We start from the raw sequence: 21,959 nt of genomic DNA on the forward strand, positions 1-21,959 counted from the left end.
ATGGATTATTTTTTATTAGTTCATGGGATGAGGACATTGCTGGCTAGGCCCATCCCGAATTGCTCAGAGAGCAGTTTTGCAATCCAGTTGGTGCAGAGAACTTCATTGAGAGGTATCAAAGTCACAGGTATTTCTGACAGTGGTATAATACATCAGGAATCATTCATTCCATCCCTGCTTTCTCCTTATACTCCTGATAGATTTAATTCATGCAGGGACTGTTACTTTGACCATTCTTCATTTGGGGCGGCACAGTGGCTCAGTGGTTAGCACTGCTACCTCATAGCGCCAGAGACCCGGGTTCAATTTTCGCCTCAGGCAACTGTCTGTGTGGAGTTTGCCCATTCTCCCGGTGTCTGCGTGGGTTTGCTCCGGTTTCCTCCCGCGGTCCAAACATACGCAGGTCAGGTGAATTGGTCATGCTAAATTACCTGTAGTGTTAGGTGAAGGGGTAAATGAAGGGGAATGCGTCTGGGTGGGTTGCGCTTCGGCGGGTTGGTGTGGACCTGTTGGGCCAAAGGGCCTGTTTCCACACAGTAAGTAATCTAATCTAATCTAATAATTTTGACACTGATTTGTTAATGAGTTATTTGCCATTGGGTGGTATTTCAGATCAATTTTTATCTCTTTTCCATATTCTCATTCTCATGCACATTGTCCAGCAGAAGCCTTTGGGCAGCAACTGAAGTAAACCGCTCTCCGCCCCAACCCCCTCACACTCCCTGCACAATGAGGTACATTGTAATCTGCTTGCATTAAAGGAAGAGAGTATGATTTTACAAAGTTTAGTGATTGGTCAGAAGATTTTCCAGAATATAGAAAGCAGCAAAGATTAACTTTCACAACCTTTGCCTCATTTTTAAAAGGATAATTTTAGTCGTTGAGCCATACAGCACAGCAACAGACCTTTTGGTCCAACTCATCCATGCTGAACATATCCCAAACTGAATGAGTCCCAGCCACCTGCTCTTGACCAAATCTCTCCAAACATTTCTTATTCATATACTTACAATAACTGTGAGAAATCTAGAAGTATTTGAAAGAAGTAAGAAAGCCTTTTTTTTTTTTAGAAAAACACCAACATTTTATGTTTGACTAATTTATTGGAATTCTTTGAGGAAGTAACAAACCATGTGAATAAAGAGGAACCTGTGGCTATTAGAAGACATTTCACAAGGTGCTAATGCAAAGGTTACTACATAAAATAAGAGCTAAAGGTGTGGGGGTAACACATTAGGATGGACAGAGTATAGGTTAGTGACCAGAAATCATAGATATAAATGCGTCTTTTCAGATTGTATGTTGTAATGAATAAATGCTGCAAAAATCAGTGCTGGACTTAAACTATTTACAGTATATATAGATAACTTGGATGAATGGGGCTAAATGTAAAGTTAAATTTGCTAGTGATACAAATATAGGTAGGAAAGTAAAATGTGAAAGTGACTTAAGGAGTCAGTAAACAGATGTGGAAAGGATAAGTTAATGGATAGAAACTTTGCAGAGAAAGTATAATGAGGAAAAATATGAACTTGTCTATTTGGGTAGGAAGAAGAGACAAGCAGCATTTTATTTAAACGATGAGATATCGCAGAACATTATGGTACAGAGACGTCTGGTTGTCTGGTGCATGAAGCACAAAAAGTTAGTATACAGGCACAGCAAGTGATTAGCAATGATTTAGAAAGGGAATGTTTGCTGTAGATTGCAAGGGGAATAGCATATAAAAGTAAGTATGCTTTACCTCATTTGTACAGGTCATTTGTGAGGTCACATCCAGAGAGCTGCATGTGGTTTTGATCATTTTATAATAAAAACACAACATAATTACATTCAAAGCAGTCTATTCAAGGTTTCACAAATGATTCTGGAGTGAGTGAGTTACTTTGAGGAAAAGGTGGACCTGAATCATTGGGAAATTTAGAAGATTGAACAGTAACCTTCTCGAATCATTCAAGATTTGTTTGTAATTTATAGGAGGGTTGGTGAAAGGAAGATTTTCCTTGTGGGAGAGACTAGAGCAAGGAGACAAAGTCTGAAAATAAGCTGTCCATTTTTATTCTTTCCTGGGGTGTGGGTGTTGCTGGAAAGGTCATTATTCATTGTCTATTGTTAATTGTCCTTGAACTGGGTGACTTACTAGGCCACATCAGAAGATCTGTGTTCTGAAGATCTGACAGCAAAGTGCAGCTGAGATCAAAGTCGATTATTCCTGCTCCTAATTTTTCTTCCATATCTATATTTGCATGTAGATATTGAACCTGAGACTGTCTGCTCTTGCAATGCCATTAATTTTTTTGATTTTGCCTGATGGATTGAGAGGGTCTCCCGGAAAAGCACAAACTGGAATCTGTCTTCTGTCTGGCCAATGTTTAAATCCCCAAGGTTGCACACTGTGCTTAGCTGATGTGCAGGTAATCTTGTCAGAAGCGCAAAGCTGAAAACAGCCCTTTGTTAGTGAAATGAAACAAAGAACTGTGGATGCTGGGGCTCTGAAATGAACAAAAGTCCAAAATGCTGCAGGTCTGGCAGCATCTGTGGAGAGAAAACAAAATTAATGTTTCACTCTTGAGATCCTTCTTCCGAACTAAAAGCAGCTAGGTATAGGTAGTATTAAGCTGATGACGGGTACGGGGGTGGGTGGGCAGGGTGTTGTGATGAAAGGTTACAGAGAGAAGGCAGAAGAATGGGGTTGAGAAACGTTTTAGCAATGCAGAGCAATAATTTGGCTAAAGCGACTGAATGCAAGTTGCAAAATTTGCTCGTAATACCAATATAGGCAGGAAAGTAAAATTTGGAAAGGATGTAAGGAGTCAGTAAATGTGGAGCAGACGTGATGGGCCAAATGGCCTAATTCTGCACCTATATCTTATGGGCCTTGTTCTCCTGCTTTATCTTTCCCTCCTCCATATTTTCATACGCTTCTGTCTTTCAAAAAATCCATGGTTTTTACATTTACCTCATTATTTGAATTTTCACATGATTCAAACACATTTGTCTAAATTTTTAATTAGTTTCATTCAACTGCTTTAAAAGTTCTGGATTTTAGAAACCTATTGTTGAGAGGCAGGTTCTAATTGATTGATAACAGAATCTAAGGCTTAGTTTGGGTTTAATTAAGTTCAAGCATGTTAAACAATAGCCCTCAATCAAGCTGAAATAATTGGGCTTCTTTTTTGGATGCTTTTCTTGCAGAGTTCCTGTAGTGATTGTAACGGGCAGGAGCTCATCTTGTACCTTTACCACCCGAAGAAGAGAACAAATTTCTTCTGAGACGCTCTGGGCGCAAGAGGCAAGCTGCTGTGTGTCACAATCACCACAGTTCAGTTTCGAGAACAAGCTATCTTGAGGCTGAGCCATTCGAGAGATGCTTCTGGAATATTACAAAAGGTCACAGGGTCCTGATTAGTCTCCATCGTTTTTTTTAAAAGTACTATATTGCACAATTTCAATTGTGCATTTATTTTAAAACGATGGAATGTAGTTTTCCTTATTTCACTAGCTCTGATGAGAAAGGTAAACCATTCAAAATGACAACTTCGATGGTTGCCAGGGAATAAGACCATATGTGGGGCTGAAAGGGGAAAGCAGGGCAAATAGTCAAGCCCATTCAAAGAGCCGGTGTGGACTTGAGGGGCTGAATGGTCTCCTATGCTATTGTAAATATGGTGAAACCAGTTTAAGATTGGCCTCTGACCTTTCTAAGATGGCTGCTCTGCCTATTTTACTGTGATGGAGAAAGAATAGGGCCTGTTTTTGGCTGCAGCTCTGAGCAAAACAATTAATTTAAGTTAGAATAAAAGTGTGCAAAACATTTTATCGATCCTTGGGTATGATTATCTAATCATCTTGCCCAGGATGGATTTATTAATCATATAGTGCTTTCTAAAAATCTTTACAAAGACGTATTATCTTGAGCATCCTTTTGTTGGAAGGTCATGTTGCGGGTATACAGGACATCGGTTAGGCCATTTTTGAAGTAGTGTGTGTAATTCTGGTCTCCCTCCTATTAGAAGGATGTTGTGAAACTTGAAAGGATTCAAAAGATTTACAAGGATGTTGCTGGAGGGTTTGAGCTATAGAGAGAGGCTGAATAGGCTGGGGCAGTTTTCCCTGGAGCATCGGAGGCTGAGGGGTGACCTTATAGAGGTTTATAAAATCATGAGGGCATTGATAGGGTAAATAGACAAGACCTTTTCCCTGGGATGGGGCATCCAGAACTAGTGGGCATAGGTTTTGGGTGAGAGGGGAAAGAATTTAAACGGGACCTAAAGGGCAATTTTTCATGCAGAGGCTGGTGTGTGTATGGAATGAGCTGCCAGAGGAAGTGGTAGAGGCTGGTACACTTCCAACATTTAAAAGGCATCTGGACGGGTCTATGAATAGGTAGGGTTTAGAGGCACATAGACCAATTGCTGACAAATGGGACTGGATTAATTTGGGATATCTGGTCAGCATGGACGAGTTAGACTGAAGGATCTGTTTCTGTGCTGTACATTTATGGCTCTAAATGGACATGTGGATCATTTTAGTTAAATGATGGATGGTGATAAACAGGACTATTTGGGGTAATGGAGGGGTCCACAACCCAGTACTGTGAGAGAAATGAATTGCTTTCAGTAAATATGTAACAGCTAACTAACTGCAACAACAGACTTTCAGTGGTGGGGCAGATCCTTTTCTTAATGGCTACCACTTAGTACCAGCATTGCACAACAAAATGGAATTTAAAAAAAAACTGCATTTCTTTAAAAACGCAACACTAGATTAAACTCTGATCAGTAAAACCTTATGGTGGTAGTTTGTTACAGTATCAGAACTGACCCTTGTTTGTCTTGTGTGAATTTCAATAGCTTCTTTGAGGTAACAACAAATCCTTTCTGTTTCGTTAGACCTTTACTCTTATTTGCTTTCCCCTGAGGCTAAGTATTTAGATTTTTTTTTGTTTAAGCATGCATGTCTGCTTGCAGTCATAATTCGTGCTTGGAATTGATTTACTTCAATATTTCCTTCTCTCCTTCCAAGGCAGCTCCACCCCCAGGTTTCAAGTTGAGCAGCATACTTCCTATGCTGTTAGTGACCAACAGCAAGGAGGAGCATAAATATGAGCTGAGGCAACTTAATATCCTCTTCATGTTTCGTCCCCTCTACCTCTCTCCTGTGTTCTTCAGTATCCTGGCCATTGTATAATATAAGCACAAGATGGGTGGAGCAAGTTTAATTTCACTGTCATCCTTTTTTGTTGTTATTATTTATTGAGTTGGGGCCTCCAGAGCCTGAAACCTAGAATTACAGCATGGTATATGCCAACCAAAGAGAGACTTTGCATTTATGTAACACCTTTTTATAATTTGAGGTTTTATTGCTGTAATGTGGCAGCCAGTTGGCATGCAGCAAGCTTTCAAAGAGCAGTGTATTAATGATGGGGCAGTTTTGTTGTTTTGTTGGTAGAAGGCTCTGTGTATTTTTTTCTGGACACTGGGCAGAAGTTCCCTTCTTTCCTTTAGGATAGGATTCCACGTCATTTTACACCCACCCGAGAGGGCAGGTAAGAGCTTAGGAAAAACACCTGAAAGGCACATTAACGTTTTGGATGCCTCCATGTTTTTTTTAACCTTTTATTTTCTTATGTGTTTATTTCTCCAAGTCATGTCTTTTGGTTGGACATTCTGACATTGAATATGCAGGCGGTTTCTGAGGTGATCTCAAGTTAACTTTTAGCTGCCTTTTTGTGCACTGTATTCCTGGAAATTGGGAAGGGGAAGGCACTCGCAGTGTGGTTATGATTTAGGCCAGTTGTACACTCTCATGTCCCTTGTCCTGTTGTTGCGATGTGACTGTACCTTTAGTTGTTACATTGGAATACTTTCCCTAAATTGCTCCACCTCTTCCCTCCCAAGGTGTTTCTTAAAACTATTTTCTTTAACCAAACCTTGATGATCTCAGAGTGTAAATATACTCATCTGAGGCACCTGGGAGTGTATTGTTTTGTTGAAGGTGCCATATAAATGCAACTTGTTGTTAAGATTGAATCTATTTTAATGCCCAATTTGCAGTAAGTCACATGCAGTATTTCTTTATACTGGTTCCAAAGGAAAAAAGACTGAAACCCTGATAATACCAGCTCCTTCATGCTATATATCTTAGGGTTACCACGCTGCTGTGGGGGGTTTATTATTACCATTTTTGCTTATCTTCCCAACAGCAGCTTAATAGCACTGGGAACCTAACTGCAGCCTGAAGCACTTCTAACCAGTTTCTTGATAAATAGTATACATTATAACGAGTAAAAAAAAAGCCAGTAGTTCTAAGCGAGTAATTGAACTGCTGAGTTCTGACTCTTGTAAGCCACTTAAACTGCGCATTCTCGCTTTGATGTCAATGCACCCAAGTTGGCTCGCTCACTGTTTGTAGCCCACCACCATTTTTCAATTATCTATAATATATTAATATATGTATAATGGTACCAAACAGCGTAAGAGGTTTCTACTGCATACTGAAAGGATAATTTATATTTTCTGTGTCTTTAGATATTCAGCTGTAAATATTGAAGAGATAAGTTTCTTATTTTGGGAACTGGGAAAATTATTTGTATTTTATAGTCCTGGATTAATTTCCTTAGCTCATATGTGTTTCTGAGAATTCCATGCAGTAAAGTGTATCTATTCTGCGGTAGTGCTTTCTGGGATCTCTACAGAATGCCTTACCAACAATGCAATGGTCATCCACATTTCTTCAATGTTAGTGACAGATTGTTGTAGCCTTCTGAAAAATCCTCATCCAACTTCCTGTGATCTGACTTGTTTTTTTCAGAAACAGCAGCACCACTATTTTCCTAGACTTCTCTTTATGTCTTCCACACTAAACCCCATTCTGTCTTCTTTCTTTTCTCGCTCTGCTCTGTGTGGTAAAGCACGTAGGTCATTTTTCTTTGCATGTGATAGATGCCATTGATTTGGTGGCTGATGGACATTGGCATTCTTGGCAGAGTGAAAAGAGGGTTTGAATAAACAAGTGTGCTTTATTCACTGCAGGCTTTAGGTATACAATGTTTGTACCAGTTCATTCCAAAGGAAACTTGTTTATGTTGAGAGTGCAGCTTTCTGACTAACCCACTCCTCTGTGAATCGGTTTTGCTAATTCGCATGTCTCTGTCATGGTAAATCTTCAATGCTGTAAGATGGCATCTGTCTTATTGTTGCGCAAATCTAACATACACATTTACAACTCAGTGCATCTTCCTTCCCACATGAATGCAACAAGTGCCTTGACTCTGATGTACCGGGGAGGCAGGTTTGGGTGGGGGACGTGGATCAAGTTCAATGCTTATGGAAGTTGTTGTCTTTGTATGGGACTGGAGAATTTTTTTTTAAAATGCAGGAGCCTTGACACTGAGTCTACAACGTTATGGGCTCAAGCTTATCTCCAGAGTTGTAAACATATAAACCTAGATTGGCGTGACAGTGTAACACTGTTGGATGTGCTGTCTATGAGAGAATAGGTTCAGACCCTTTCAGGCAAAGCATTGTTTTGAAGGACAGAGGAGTTCTCATTGCTGTCCACACCACCATTTATCCCTCTAATATACCGAAGCACATATCTGACCATGCGTCAACTCCAGTGATAAGCATGTAGTTCAGACTGATATCACAGTGCAGCATTCAGGAACTGGTGCACTGTTGGACCTGTCGTCATTCAGATGAGATTATACTGAAGTGAAAGACAGCTTTTCTTCAAGTGAAATATGACAGAATTGCAGCTAATAATAGATTTAAATATGACAAAACGTGCAGCTAACAATAGATTTAAATATGACAGAACGTGCAGCTAACAATAGATTATGCATTGTAAATGTTGCACAGCCAAAATGGTTGTAGAGGGGCTGCACATTGAGAAGGAATTGGTACAGATATGAATATTTACAGATATGTGTGTACTATATGCATTATGGCACAGTTTTACACACATGAGGGTTTTAGATGTATCGCTATTGGCAGTGTGCAGAATGTGCTTGATATGATTGTTCAATTTTTGTTATACATTATTATTAGGTTTTTTGTGTGCTGTGAGAAGTGAGCCAATTGCAAAACAGTTAACTTGGACAATTAAAAAGGGGTTTATTTTATGTTCTGGATTTACATTTAGTTTATGATTTGCAGTACAAAGTAGCTCTGAATATATTAGTTTCTAATTTAATATTGCCCTGTTTGGAGACATTCAGTTGTACATTGTGACTTGCTAGTCATGTGTCATTGTAATTGCTTTCTGTTTTGAGAATGAGCCATTAAAGCCTGCATATGGAGTATAGTGTTAGAAGTGAATGGCTAATTGTGTGGATTTTGAGAGCTGGAAGAGAACCAGATATTGTAAGAAACAGTAAACAGTAAGGGATATTTAGGTAAAAGTAAATTACTGCGGATGCTGGAATCTGAAACCAAAAAAGAGAAAATGCTGGAAAATCTCAGTAAGTCAGGCAGCATCTGTAAGGAGAGAAAAGAGCTGACGTTTCGAGTCTAACTGACCCTTTGTCAAAGCTGCTTTGACAAAGGGTCAATTAGACTGGAAACGTCAGCTCTTTTCTCTCCTTACAGATGCTGCCAGATTTGCTGAAATTTTCTAGCGTTTTCTCTTTGTTGGTTTAAGGGATATTTAAAATTGCATTTGCACCTTTATCCTACTGGATGAATCAGGATAGTTTTTTATTCCCTAGTCCCTGTTCCTGTATTGAAGAAAGGTGATCAAAGACAGACCTGGAAATTATTCCAGTCTCAATGGCAAAATTATAAGTTAGCCACAGAGTTGAACAAATACAAGTAGTAACAAGAATAGAAATTGGGCAACATGCCTCACTGGTTAGCACTGCTGCCTCACAGCCCCAGGGACCCAGGTTTGATTCCAGCATCGGGCAACTGTCTGGGTGGAGTTTGCACATTCTCCCTGGGTCTGCATGGGTTTCGTCCGGATGTTCTGGTTACCTTCCACGGTCCATAGATGTGCAGGCTAGATGGATTAGCCATGAGAAATGCAGGGTTACAGGAATAGGTGGGTTTAGGTGGGATGGAATCCCTGGAGTGTGGAAGCTGCTCTTTGGAAGGCCAGTATGGACTCAATGGGCCAATAGCCTGCTTCCATGTTGTAGGGATTCTATACAAAATTGTTCAAAAATCTCATCAGATCTGGCAGCAATTGTGGAGAGAAAGCAGAGTTAACATTTTGGGTCCAGTTACCCTTCTTCAGAAATAAAAGTAACAATTCGGTTACCAATGACAGGGAAACAGTGCTACAAGCTATAATGCATCATTGAGGAGGAACGAAGTCAGATTAGAAAAATGTTGAAGGCTTCTTTTGAATCCTCTAACATTATCATCTGAACAGTATGTACTAACATCACAACTTCGAAAGGAAGGGAGAATATTGAACAGTACATGACTGCACTGAGGGGATTAGTTGAATCTTTCAGTTGGCTAAGTTCATTGGATATGGAGTTGTCTTGGGAGTAAGAGATCCTGCTGTGAGAGCATCTCTGCCAAAAATGGAGAAACATTTTCTGGAAAATGTAATTGGTATGAGCTAAAGCTCTGTAGTTGTTAGTCATCAGTTACAGAGTAGTAACTCAAAATTAGACAAGACTGCATGAAATTGAGATAGTGTCTAGGCCTAATGAGCTACACAATGGGGGAAAATAGGAAGAAATATATCTAGGAGGACAAGCAGAACGATCAAGGCCAGAATACAGGGGATGTAAATATTGGAGAACACCATGTCAAAAAAAAGAAAAATGAAAAGAAGTGCAGGAAAGCAATGCTCTAACTGCAAGAAGCTTAATCACTTTTTATCCATTGGTTTTGCTGGAAATATGCAAAGCAAAACTATGAAACTGTTTCTTGGGAAGATGTTGGATTGATCTTGTTCTACCTTATAACAGATTGCTACTGTGAAGCCCAACACTGCTAAATGGTTTGTGACTCTTAGAATGTTGACTACAGAAGGAGAGCATCAAGTGAATGTGAATTGTCAGAAACCAGCGATTCATGCAACATCATGAACTTTGCAAACCTGTGTAAATTGGTTCAAGATGGTGAGGCAATTGAAGGTAAAGTTGAGGCGAGATGGTGAAATGATAAACATTTCATAAGGGAGAGTGAAGTTGAGAGCCCACTGTAAAGGAAAGATCAAAGATCTACAGTTCTGGGTAATAGACATTAAGCAAAACCACTCAATCCTCTCAGTTAAAACAAGTGTGGAGGTGCTGGTGTTGAACTGGGGTGGACAAAATTAGTAGCCACACAACACCAGGTTATAGTTCAACAGGTTTATATGGAATTGCTAGCTTTTGGAGCTGTGGTAACCTTCAGGTAGCTGTGGAGCAGGATCATTAGACACAGAATTTATAGCAAAAGATCTCAGGGTTATGCAACTAAAACGATATATTGAACTCCTCTTTCACATGCACGTGTACACTCACACTCTCACACTCACTCTCACACACTCACACTCACTCTCACACACTCACACTCACTCTCACACACTCACTCTCGCTCCCTCCCACGCTCCCTCCCACCACACTCACTCTCTCCCACACTCACTCTCTCCCACACTCACTCTCTCCCACACTCACTCTCTCCCACACTCACTCTCTCCCACACTCACTCTCTCCCACACTCACTCTCTCCCACACTCACTCTCTCCCACACTCACTCTCTCCCACACTCACTCTCTCCCACACTCACTCTCTCCCACACTCACTCTCTCCCACACTCACTCTCTCCCACACTCACTCTCTCCCACACTCACTCTCTCCCACACTCACTCTCTCCCACACTCACTCTCTCCCACACTCACTCTCTCCCACACTCACTCTCTCCCACACTCACTCTCTCCCACACTCACTCTCTCCCACACTCACTCTCTCCCACACTCACTCTCTCCCACACTCACTCTCTCCCACACTCACTCTCTCCCACACTCACTCTCTCCCACACTCACTCTCTCCCACACTCACTCTCTCCCACACTCACTCTCTCCCACACTCACTCTCTCCCACACTCACTCTCTCCCACACTCACTCTCTCCCACACTCACTCTCTCCCACACTCACTCTCTCCCACACTCACTCTCTCCCACACTCACTCTCTCCCACACTCACTCTCTCCCACACTCACTCTCTCCCACACTCACTCTCTCCCACACTCACTCTCTCCCACACTCACTCTCTCCCACACTCACTCTCTCCCACACTCACTCTCTCCCACACTCACTCTCTCCCACACTCACTCTCTCCCACACTCACTCTCTCCCACACTCACTCTCTCCCACACTCACTCTCTCCCACACTCACTCTCTCCCACACTCACTCTCTCCCACACTCACTCTCTCCCACACTCACTCTCTCCCACACTCACTCTCTCCCACACTCACTCTCTCCCACACTCACTCTCTCCCACACTCACTCTCTCCCACACTCACTCTCTCCCACACTCACTCTCTCCCACACTCACTCTCTCCCACACTCACTCTCTCCCACACTCACTCTCTCCCACACTCACTCTCTCCCACACTCACTCTCTCCCACACTCACTCTCTCCCACACTCACTCTCTCCCACACTCACTCTCTCCCACACTCACTCTCTCCCACACTCACTCTCTCCCACACTCACTCTCTCCCACACTCACTCTCTCCCACACTCACTCTCTCCCACACTCACTCTCTCCCACACTCACTCTCTCCCACACTCACTCTCTCCCACACTCACTCTCTCCCACACTCACTCTCTCCCACACTCACTCTCTCCCACACTCACTCTCTCCCACACTCACTCTCTCCCACACTCACTCTCTCCCACACTCACTCTCTCCCACACTCACTCTCTCCCACACTCACTCTCTCCCACACTCACTCTCTCCCACACTCACTCTCTCCCACACTCTGACTGGCTGTCATATACACGCTCTCATTCAGGCACACATACATCCCGACACACTCATCCGAGTGCATACCTTCTCACAGGCTTATACTCTGTCACACTCACATATGTGCGCACATACCCATATTACCAATGGGCTGAATTTGCATTTGCAGAATTGTAATTGCAGAAACATTCTATTTTTTCAAAAAGTACACAATTTGTAGGCAGCCAATGCAAGCAGTCAATTCATATAACATTTTATAAATTCCTACTTTGGAAATAGAACCAGTCTGGCTCAAGGTTGTGATACAGACAAACTCTAACCTTACACCTTTAATGCGTTGTCTCAGCTGAGATGTTACCTTTTTCTAATGAAACATTAAGTTATCTTGAGAATGTGACATGAAAGATGTTCTGGGATTTACATATTAATGAACAGAAACCTGCAACCCATTATAAAGATGAAAGACTTAACAGCAATCTAGGTTTGCTCAATATATCATTTCAGTTGGGTGACACTGTGATCATTTGCTACAAATTCTGTCTCCTGATTCTGCTCCACAGGTACCTGATGAAGAAGCAGCGCTCCAAAAGCTAGTGCTTCCAAATAAACCTGTTGGGCTACAACCTGGTGTTGTGTGATTTTTAACTTGAAGCAAGTAAAATCTCAGACTGGTAACGCTTCGTGTGCCAGAAGAGATTTGTAGCATTTTGTAGGACATCACGTCATTGACTTAAACGGATGCTTAAAAAATTGTGAAAATGTTTTTGTAGGTTTTGAATGCTGGCTTGGTGAATATATTTTTGAATTGGCTGACTGTGTGAGACCAATGCTGCATCTAGTAGGAAAAAAATCAGCTGTTCTCCAGTCCAACTTTCAGGTAAAAGGTAGAGGAGCTTGCAAATAAGAAAGTAATTTTTAAAAAGTGACAAATCTGAAGGATTTTATTCGTAGCTTGGTAGCAATGAATATCATGGAAAGCTAAGCATGCACAGATCCAAAGGATTTCAAAACCCTGTAGAGATCTCACTTAATATGGCCTAAAGCTGAACAAGAAAAATCTGCAATTAAAGAGGACTGTTGTCAGGTATATAGTTCAAGTATTGATAGCAAAATGACTTTGTCCTGATCCTGCAGTTGATGTGTCACCATAGTCTTACCAGACCATGGAGGCTACTCTCTCAATAGAGAGAAGTGACTGGTGGCAATTTAACCTGAGGACCACCCGACTTCAGGCGAGGGAAGAGGTTGAGAAGGAAATTCCATCATGATAACCTCAAAATGGTGATGGGAATTGAACCCATGCTGTTGGCTTCACACTGCTCTGTAAGCCAACGATCCAGTCAACTGAGCTAAACCGTAGAGATGCAGAAGCCAACAAATGTGGGATTTGTGAATTACCTAGCAAAATCATTGACTAAGTTGTCATCAGTGTGTTAACATCTTTACAAAAACAGGGCAAAGGATATTCAGTGGTACTGGGCTGGTGAAACAGAGTAGTGATAACGAGTTACAAAGCTGTCAATAATAGTCACCCTGTCTGGGAGACAGGATATGGAGAAAGCTTCGTGCTGGAACGATAGCTGGTTATGTTTGCAGTGAGGATGTCAGTGCAAACTAAACAGCATTCTATGGAGCTGGAGAAGGAACATCACAGTCATGAGCAGATACTAAACAAACAGCCAACTGTAAGTCATATATGAATCATTAAAAGACCTGAGCAGTATAGACAAATATGGGAGTTGACTAGAAGTAACAAACTTTGTTCATACTTGGATGATTTTCTTTAGTGACTATGTATATTGGGGAATGTGATGCAAATGATAATGTATCCAAATCTTTGAATGAAAAGCGGGATGTTTGAATAAAAACAATTTTACACCAAGACCTTGTCGTAGCCATGCGACCTCTTAATGGAGTTGCTTTCTGTTTCGAGGGGGAAGCCATTAAGGTTTTCACAAGAAACAGACCTTTGTCTCATTCAGCTATCTAGTACGCTTCTTGTGGCTAAATGAAGCATGTCAGATTTTGGTCAACAAAGTTGTTAACAGTATTAAAATGGAACCAATTACAATGGTAACATTCCTGTTTAAAAAGTTCAGGAGTGATGAATTGCAAGATAAAACTCTCCGCTCCATCCTTTGTACTTGGAGGGATCCCAAACATAATTCTTCCACCCCCCCCCCCCCCCAAACTGAAATACTTATGGCTGCTTTCAGCCAATTCTGCGACCTGCCCACTAAGATACCAGTCGAGAGTTTCTCTGGGCTGAGTGTATTTGCATGTGCTGGTTAGCTGTAAGGGGTTCATCCCTTTATGAACCATAGCAATCTTTTTATCGAGATCTCTAAGTAGATTATCAAATACAGCTCTCTCTCTTGTTCAAGGCAGTTGGCATGCTCATTCTAGACTGCTGCCTTCTCTATCTCTGATAATAGTCATGCGATCAGTTATATCACGCGAATCACATCGTACAGCCCAAAAAGCTGCACACGAGTGAGAAAACATGGGACTGAATATCGATTGTAAATTTGTGTTATGAATCTCTCAAACTGTTAAAACTGCATGTTGAACATTATGGGTTAACAAATTAAATTGAACGTGAGTGTGGCTTTTAAAGCTTTCGGCTTTGTCGGTGGAACCTGTTTAACCAGAACTTTTTTAAATGGAAAAGGGAAGTGTATGATTAGCAGATATATGGGTGTGAATGCTGTTTTTTAACTGCACGCATTGTGAGTAGCTCTGAAGCAACTCGTTACTTTGAATTTAATACAGTGGACATATTTATTACTCACCACAAGTTACTGTAAAATACTATCCTTTCTTCATTTGATGTACTGAATGTGAGTTATTATGGACTTTGCTTTGCATATTCAGTACAACTGTACAATGATGTGTTGCTGTGGGGTTAAACAAAGGACTGAAGCAATGAAAGGGATGTTATATTAAACTGTAACTTGCAGTCTGCTGTCTGTTTTTACAGCTCTTGCATTTTGCATGAAGGCAAGATTTATTCCCCTGGAAATGTCTATGTCATAAGTAGCTGCACGAGTTATAATGCTTCAATAATAGAAACTGAAAACGTTGGAAAAGCTCAACACTCCTATCATCATCTGTAAAGAGAGAAACAAAGGTCATGGTAAGGGTTTGTTTCGGGTCCACTGGGCTCATTAGTCTGAGGTGGGAATGGGGAGCGGGGAGGGCGGAAGTAGAAGTAGAGCTGCAGGTGTTGAACGTGGTTTTCCTGAAAGATCAATCCTGCTACCTTGTGGTATTCCCATCGTTCACGCATGATCGAGTACTTAGACAATTACATGAAATCATGACATGTGACATTCCAGTAAAAAGATACCTGCCTTGTCTTCAGTCTCACTCTCTATCATAGAGATCAATGGTTACATGTATGTCATGTATGGTAGCATCAGAAAAAACACTGAATCCAGACCAAGTGTGTAATGCTCTCATATTTTAGCCTTGTAAATAATTAGCATTGTGACTAAACTTCAGCTATGTGTCTCCAGAAGAACTAGAGCTTTATGCTGTGTGGACTAACATATAGTAAACCACAAATGTCATCATTGGGTAGAGTGTTTGCTGCCAGCACTCCTCCTTTGCCTTTGAGCTGATCTAATGGTTAGTGGTAGAACAGCTATAGGAGGGGCATTGTTCTTATGGTCCTGATGAGAGGTTCTGATCTGAAACACTGACTCCCCTTCTCTGATGCTGCTTGACCTGCTATGCCTTTTCCAGTTTCACTCTTTCTCCACTCTGACTCTCCAGCATCTGCACTATCTCCACTGTTCTTAGTCAACAAGGTTTATTGCATGGGGTAGCATAAAGTGCAATTCTATTTAACCAGTGGCAGTTACAAAGACTTTAGAGAGCTGGTACAGATACATCTTGTGTGGACTGAGCATGAGAGGTGCCTTGGATACTAGGCATAAGTATTTGATCACCTATGTGCAGTTATAACCTGAAAGCTGAAATGGAATTCTATCTCCACTCTCAGACTCATAGACGTCAGTGGAATGGTTGGAATCAATGTAACATGAACATTATCCCCTTCAGAACTATTGCTTTACGCACTGGAGGGTTGTCAGTTGAGATAGTTAATGACCGCAAGGTTTTGTTTTAAAGAAGGCTGGCTGTGGTTTCGCAGTCATCCACCAGATTGCCCATAAGCTGATAGAGGACAGTGTAGCTGCCTGAAGGTGGTCTCTGCTGGGCAGAGTGGAGCAGGATCAGAGGAAGCACTCGAGAGGTAAAATGGTTCTTCAGGTCTGCGTGGATGCCATAGCTGCCACAGGATACCTTTGATATGGGTACCCTCTACTCAGGATGCATGCTATAAAGCACTTTATTTATTTTAACTCTGGAAAAAAAAATGGATGAGAGGGTGACTCCATCTTGGGATGTCCTTTCCTTCACAGTTTAAAAATCTCTCAGCGCCAGGTTATAGTCCAACAGGTTGTCCACTCCAGTACAACACCGGCACCTCCACATCATGGCTTTCCTTCACAGACCTGCCTCCCGCTTCTGTCTGTAAACTGGAGAGCACATCCACCTTCCTTAATTAGACAGTAAGCCAACCATCTGGCCACTTGGGAATTTGGCCAATTTGGTGAAAAGAACAGCCTCTGTTTGAACCTGATTGGGTGGTGGGTTCTCAAAACTTCGCCACAGCTCCAGGTGAATGACCGCTCATCTGAACTCTCACTTGGCGTTCTGACAGTGTCCTAGAATATGACATGCTGCCAGTGTGCAATCCACTTCAAGAAGTTCTTTTATAGCTATCAAGCACTTTGGGATATCTGGAGATTATTAAAGCTGGAGAAATGCAAGTGTATTCTTGCTCAGAGCTGGGTCTTCAAGAGTGCTGTCATGATTGTATGTCAGCCTAAGAGATTTACCTATGTATTTCTGTTGATATTGTGCTTACAGTTTGTGCAAAAATACAATCTTGTGCCTGCAATTTATCACAGTCTATTAAATTTCATTGAGCATTTGATTTATGGGAATAAAACCCTTTTGGCTGTCTTGCAAGCATTGATTGATGGGCAGTCTGCAAGCAACAAGCTGTGAAATTTTTTATTCGGTTGTGGGATGCTAGTGTCATTGGCAAGCCTGGCATTTTTTTGTCCATCTTTAATATAGCACTGGCATTTACTCAATACTGTGTTTATACTGGTGGCTAGGAAAGGTTCAGTAATGAGAGAACAGAGTTGCATTGATTTAATGAGTTCTGAAAGTTCACTGCACAACTAATCTGCAGGCACACTACCTTTCTCTGTGGCAGAGGTCCCTAAAGCAAGCAGCAGCTAGTGTGCTAAGGCTTGCATTGTCCACATGTGGCTATCTGGATAACTAGGTGTGGCTAACTGGACTTTGGATTGAGTAATAAAATATGACTGTGTGTATCTCATTACATACTGTATATGTTTGAACTTCAACCCTTTTGTGCATTTATTAAAATAATCGAACAAAAAGCAATTTTTTTTTTGATTTGGGTGTATTTTATTTACTTGAGTACTGAAGGGTGAAAGATATGTTGAATAAATGTATATACCTAAAGTACTTTGCATGTCATGCGAGTATGCGAGAGGCATTTCCTACTAAAATTAGTGTTTTATTTTGTTGGGGGCTGGTGAATGGAGAGAATGATATCACTGTAGTAACATCTGCAAGTTAGTTACCGATTTCTTTTGGAAAACTTTGAACCAAGTTCAACATTGAACGTTGATGTGTACAACACTTATTGCACTGTAACAAAGGGAGTACATATTGAAAAGCCTGAAGGTAAACAGTACTTGCGTTAATGTTTGACAGAGATTACAGCAATAAAATCTGAAGTTGAGCCAAAAATAAATGACCAGAAAAGGTACAAACTGGCAAAAGGCAAGTGCAGGACTGACGTCAGGAACTGGGTCACACACTAAGAAATGACGAGGAGGGAAAAGCTTCGGAGAATTTCCACAGGATTTTCCCTGGAGATCTAATGTAAAGTCTGCTGTTTACTGCATTTATTTAGGTTTTCTGCCATTCTTTTGCTGAGGCAGAAGCAGGGATTTGGGAAAATTCCTGTGGAAATTACTGGTGCAGAAGGGTTAGCTAAATGGGCCAAATGACCTCCCTCACATAGCTTTACGACATTAGCCTTTTTATTTTTGTGCTTTTCTTTATCCCTGCAAGCTTTAGGGTTGACCAGAGTTTAAAATGCACCTCTGATAAAATTATCATTTTTGTAACTTTAGCAAGAAGTGTATTATCAAATGAAAAGCTGTTTGTGATATAGAATGTGGCTCTGTTCATGATTGGGATGTGAACATAGGAGGTATAGTTAGGAAGCTTGCAGGTGACACCAAAATTGAAGGTGTAGTGGACAGCGAAGAAGGTTACCTCAGATTACAATGGAATCTTGATCAGGTGGGTCAATGTGCTGCGGAGTGGCAGATGGAGTTTAATTTAGGTAAATGTGAGGTGCTGCATTTTGGAAAGGCAAATCAGAGCAGGACTTATACACTTAATGGTAAGGTCCTGGGGAGCCTGGCTGAACAAGGAAATCTAGGAGTGCAGGTTCATAGTTCCTTGAAAGTGGAGTCGCAGGTAAGTAGGATAGTGAAGAAGGCATTTGGTATGCTTACCTTTATTGGTCAGAGCATTGAGCTGTCAGAGGAAGTGGTGGAGGCTGGTACAATTGCAACATTTAAAAGGCATCTGGATGGGTACTGTATAAGAATAGGAAGGGTTTAGATAGCCAAGTGCTGGTAAATGGGACTAGATTAGGTTAGGATATCTGGTCCGCATAGATAAGTTGGACCGAAGGGTATGTTTCCATGTTGTACAACTCTGACTTTGAGCTTACCCCATGCAAATGGGTAGAGTGTGACAGTGAGAGACCACGGGAATGTTCTGGGCCTAGTTCTTTTACAGCACATTTATACTTGTGTACAATTCTGATATCTGTACTCCAATGCACTCTACGTGTACAGCTCACTGTAATCGTCACTGATTCCTGATCTCGCAACACCTCAAGTGTAAAATTCCCAGTCTTGTATTCCTTCCCCTCCATTGCCTCAACCCTACCTACCTATCTAGTTTCCTTACACTGTACTGAGAAATCTGCTTCCCACCACATCTTACATCTTGTGCATCCCATACACTGTTCGTGCCCCATTGACAGCCTGGCTGACCTCTGCTGTTTGGATGTTAAGCCACCCTCCTCTCCTCTTTGCTCCTTTAACTTTGGTCCACTACTGCTCTAACCAACCTGGTCAGAATGTCTTTTTTGGTTCTCCTTCTCTACCTGCCCCTTCAGCAATAAGATCCATCACTACCTGCTCCTTCAACAACGATCTCCCTCATTGATCCCTGCTTCCTCTTGTTTCCCCCTCTTGCTGCTTCACCATTCCTTGTCTCTGGGAATGAGAGAAGAAGGCAGCAAGAGAGGGAGAAAGCAAGATCCCTGGGAGCAGATGGACAGGGAGGTCACAAGTAAAGTTGCAAACTGGGGATAGTGAGTGGGAGAGCAGGGCAGTGAAAAACCCTTGAGCAGAACAGGAAAGTGAGACACCCATCATACTTGGATTGAAATGCTATAATGCACAAGTGTCAAGAGTGGGGTGCTGGAAAAGCGCAGCAGGTCAGGCCGCATCCGAGAAGCAGGAGAATCGACGTTTCAGGCATAAGCCTTTCATCAGGAACTTTGAGCTTTCCTGATGAAGGGCTTATGCCTGAAAAGTCGATTCTCCTGCTCCTCAGATGCTGCCTGACCTGCTGTGCTTTTCCAGCACCACACCCTCGACTCTGATCTCCAGCATTTGCAGTCCTCCTGTAATACACAAATGTCAGTCATAGTCACGTGTCCTGTACCATATCCTGTTGACAGACATCCTAATCTTCACTTCAATAACGTCCTTCAATTGGACAGACTTCTGTGTTGTAGACACCAAGCACACTGAATGAAGTGGTTACCAGGAGAAAAGGATCACAGATGGGGTTGCAAGTGGTGTGGGATGTTGGGCATCAGTGCTATCGTGCATATGGAAATGGGCAGAGTTGTCATGAGCTTCCATTTGTAGGCATACATTGATATTTGTGGTGCCAACACCCTCTTCAATATTATGGCAGGAGATATATACTGAAAGGATTTTCACTGGTCAGTTTGACTATGGATTGGGATCAGCCTCACACTGAACTGCAATTGTCCAAACATTAATATGGTCATCTGCAATTTGTGTAAGCATATGCTATAATACTAAGTATGGGCTTCAAATGTTGAGATGTTAAACTGGCAAAAGAGTTGATGCTTAATTCAGAAACCAAGTTTGAGACAGGTAAGACAAATCAGCTGCCAAATCCAGAGTGACTTTGAGAACTACTGACTCTGCTTGGGAAAATATAACTGCGTGTTAGAAACCAGAATTTGGGTCCAAAACACTCGCTTAACAGAGTCCTGATCTATTGATTTAATTGAAATTCTCAGTTGGGGAGAAGGTAAAAGACTTAATGTTATCTTCAATTCATAAGGCAAATAACCTCAATAAGCTAGCCCCCCCTCTGTTTACAGTGAAGAGAGAGATTTTGCTTTTGTCAAGAGCTTTTCATACCTTGAAAGCATTGCAAAGTAATTCATAGGCAAAAAATTACTTTTAAACCTCAGTCATGGTTGCTAAAGTAATTTGCTTAAGTGATTTGAGGCAAAATATGACACAGTGAAATGCCTCGGAATGAGATCAAAACAGTGTCCACTAAGGATTTAACAATGCAATCTTCTTGTTGTTGCTGCATTTTGGACTTTGTTCACATGAAATGGATGAGGTTGTCCTTGGTAAACAGTGTGGTGTGAGATGGGCCTTTCAGATAGAGGTGTTACACATCAGATAACTCAGCCACAACACTGTGGTGCAATCTGAGCTTCAGTGACATTGGGTACTCACCCCACACAAAGTTGGTGCTTGGTCTGCAGCAAACATCTGATCTCCTCTGCGAGAGTGCATTTTTGCTAGAACAGGCTAAATGAAATATTGGGTCTTGATTCTGCAGTGAACCGCGAAGTTACAGTTTAAAACTCATCATCTCTGGAACTGTTTCTCCATCCCCAGTCTACCAGTTTATCACATGCTACATAGATCTCATTTCTATTGGCCATATGGAAAACTACTTTTGAGCATTTTAATAATGACCTCCTTAACAGCAAAAGGCTTAGTTTAGCTCGAAAATGTTTATATCTTAGACAGATTACTTCACAGCAGCTGTTTGAAGTTCCAGTAAAGCATGAATCTGGAAGGCCACAACTTAAAAATGAATCAATACAACTCAATACAAATGCATAAGCTGAAGGAACGACAGTTCTAATCTCTGTTGGTGACTCAGTGTGAGTGCACTTGAAAGCCTCTTGAATGCCCTTCCCTCCTGATAGTTCTCACTTCAGACAGCAAGGGGATACAGTAGAAAGCCTGCCATATGTGAACATTGAAGAACTACTATTTAATGTAGATCCCTCAAATTTGGAAATTAAAAGTAATGATTCTTTTTAAGCCAAGTTGTTCAGTGCTTTTGGAATTGTGATGTGTTGTGGTTTGTGGAGGAAGCTGAGTCATTCCTGTGACCTTTCACACTGCATCTTGTTTGTCTGCAATCTGCTTAGATGGTCATCTCTGCTGGTAAGTGCAATCTTACATGAAAACCATTAGAGAACTTTGTCTTTGGCAAACTCTTTAAAAAGTGTAAAGCAAAGTTTTCTCAGAGAACAATTAGTTTGATCCCCATTGATTTTCATAAGCAATCGCACTGACTTGAGCCCACAGGGTTAATTAGAATGCTGGTGAGGTCAGTCTGGAAAGTTGTTTCAGTATACAGGAATTTCGAAGAGATGAGAATTTCCAGCTTCAGTGCACTTCTCATAATATTTTGGAAAGTGATCTTTTTAATGGCCCTCCTGAGCATATTCTGTGATTCCTTAAAAATATATTAATGACACCACAAACCAAATATTGTATCATAAATAGTTAAATCTGACTCGGTTAGACTCATAGAAGATGGTATACGTCAT

At 41.4% G+C, this 21,959-nt stretch overlaps 1 protein-coding gene across 5 annotated transcripts in view; it reads left to right on the forward strand.

The window, feature by feature from the left end:
- The window catches only part of elf1 (E74-like ETS transcription factor 1), a 263,022-nt gene that overhangs the window by 145,846 nt on the left and 95,217 nt on the right, over nucleotides 1-21,959 (forward strand). The window contains exon 1 of one of the 5 annotated variants that reach the window (XM_043704489.1): nucleotides 3,370-3,390. The exons of the other annotated variants lie outside the window; for them this stretch is intronic. The gene's annotated coding sequence lies outside the window, so the exon portion shown is untranslated. Of the gene's footprint in view, nucleotides 1-3,369; nucleotides 3,391-21,959 lie in introns of those variants that run through there. 5 annotated transcript variants of the gene reach the window in all.

Source organism: Chiloscyllium plagiosum, chromosome 15, assembly GCF_004010195.1.
Source record: "Chiloscyllium plagiosum isolate BGI_BamShark_2017 chromosome 15, ASM401019v2, whole genome shotgun sequence".
In the NCBI taxonomy this organism is placed as follows: Eukaryota; Metazoa; Chordata; class Chondrichthyes; order Orectolobiformes; family Hemiscylliidae; genus Chiloscyllium; species Chiloscyllium plagiosum.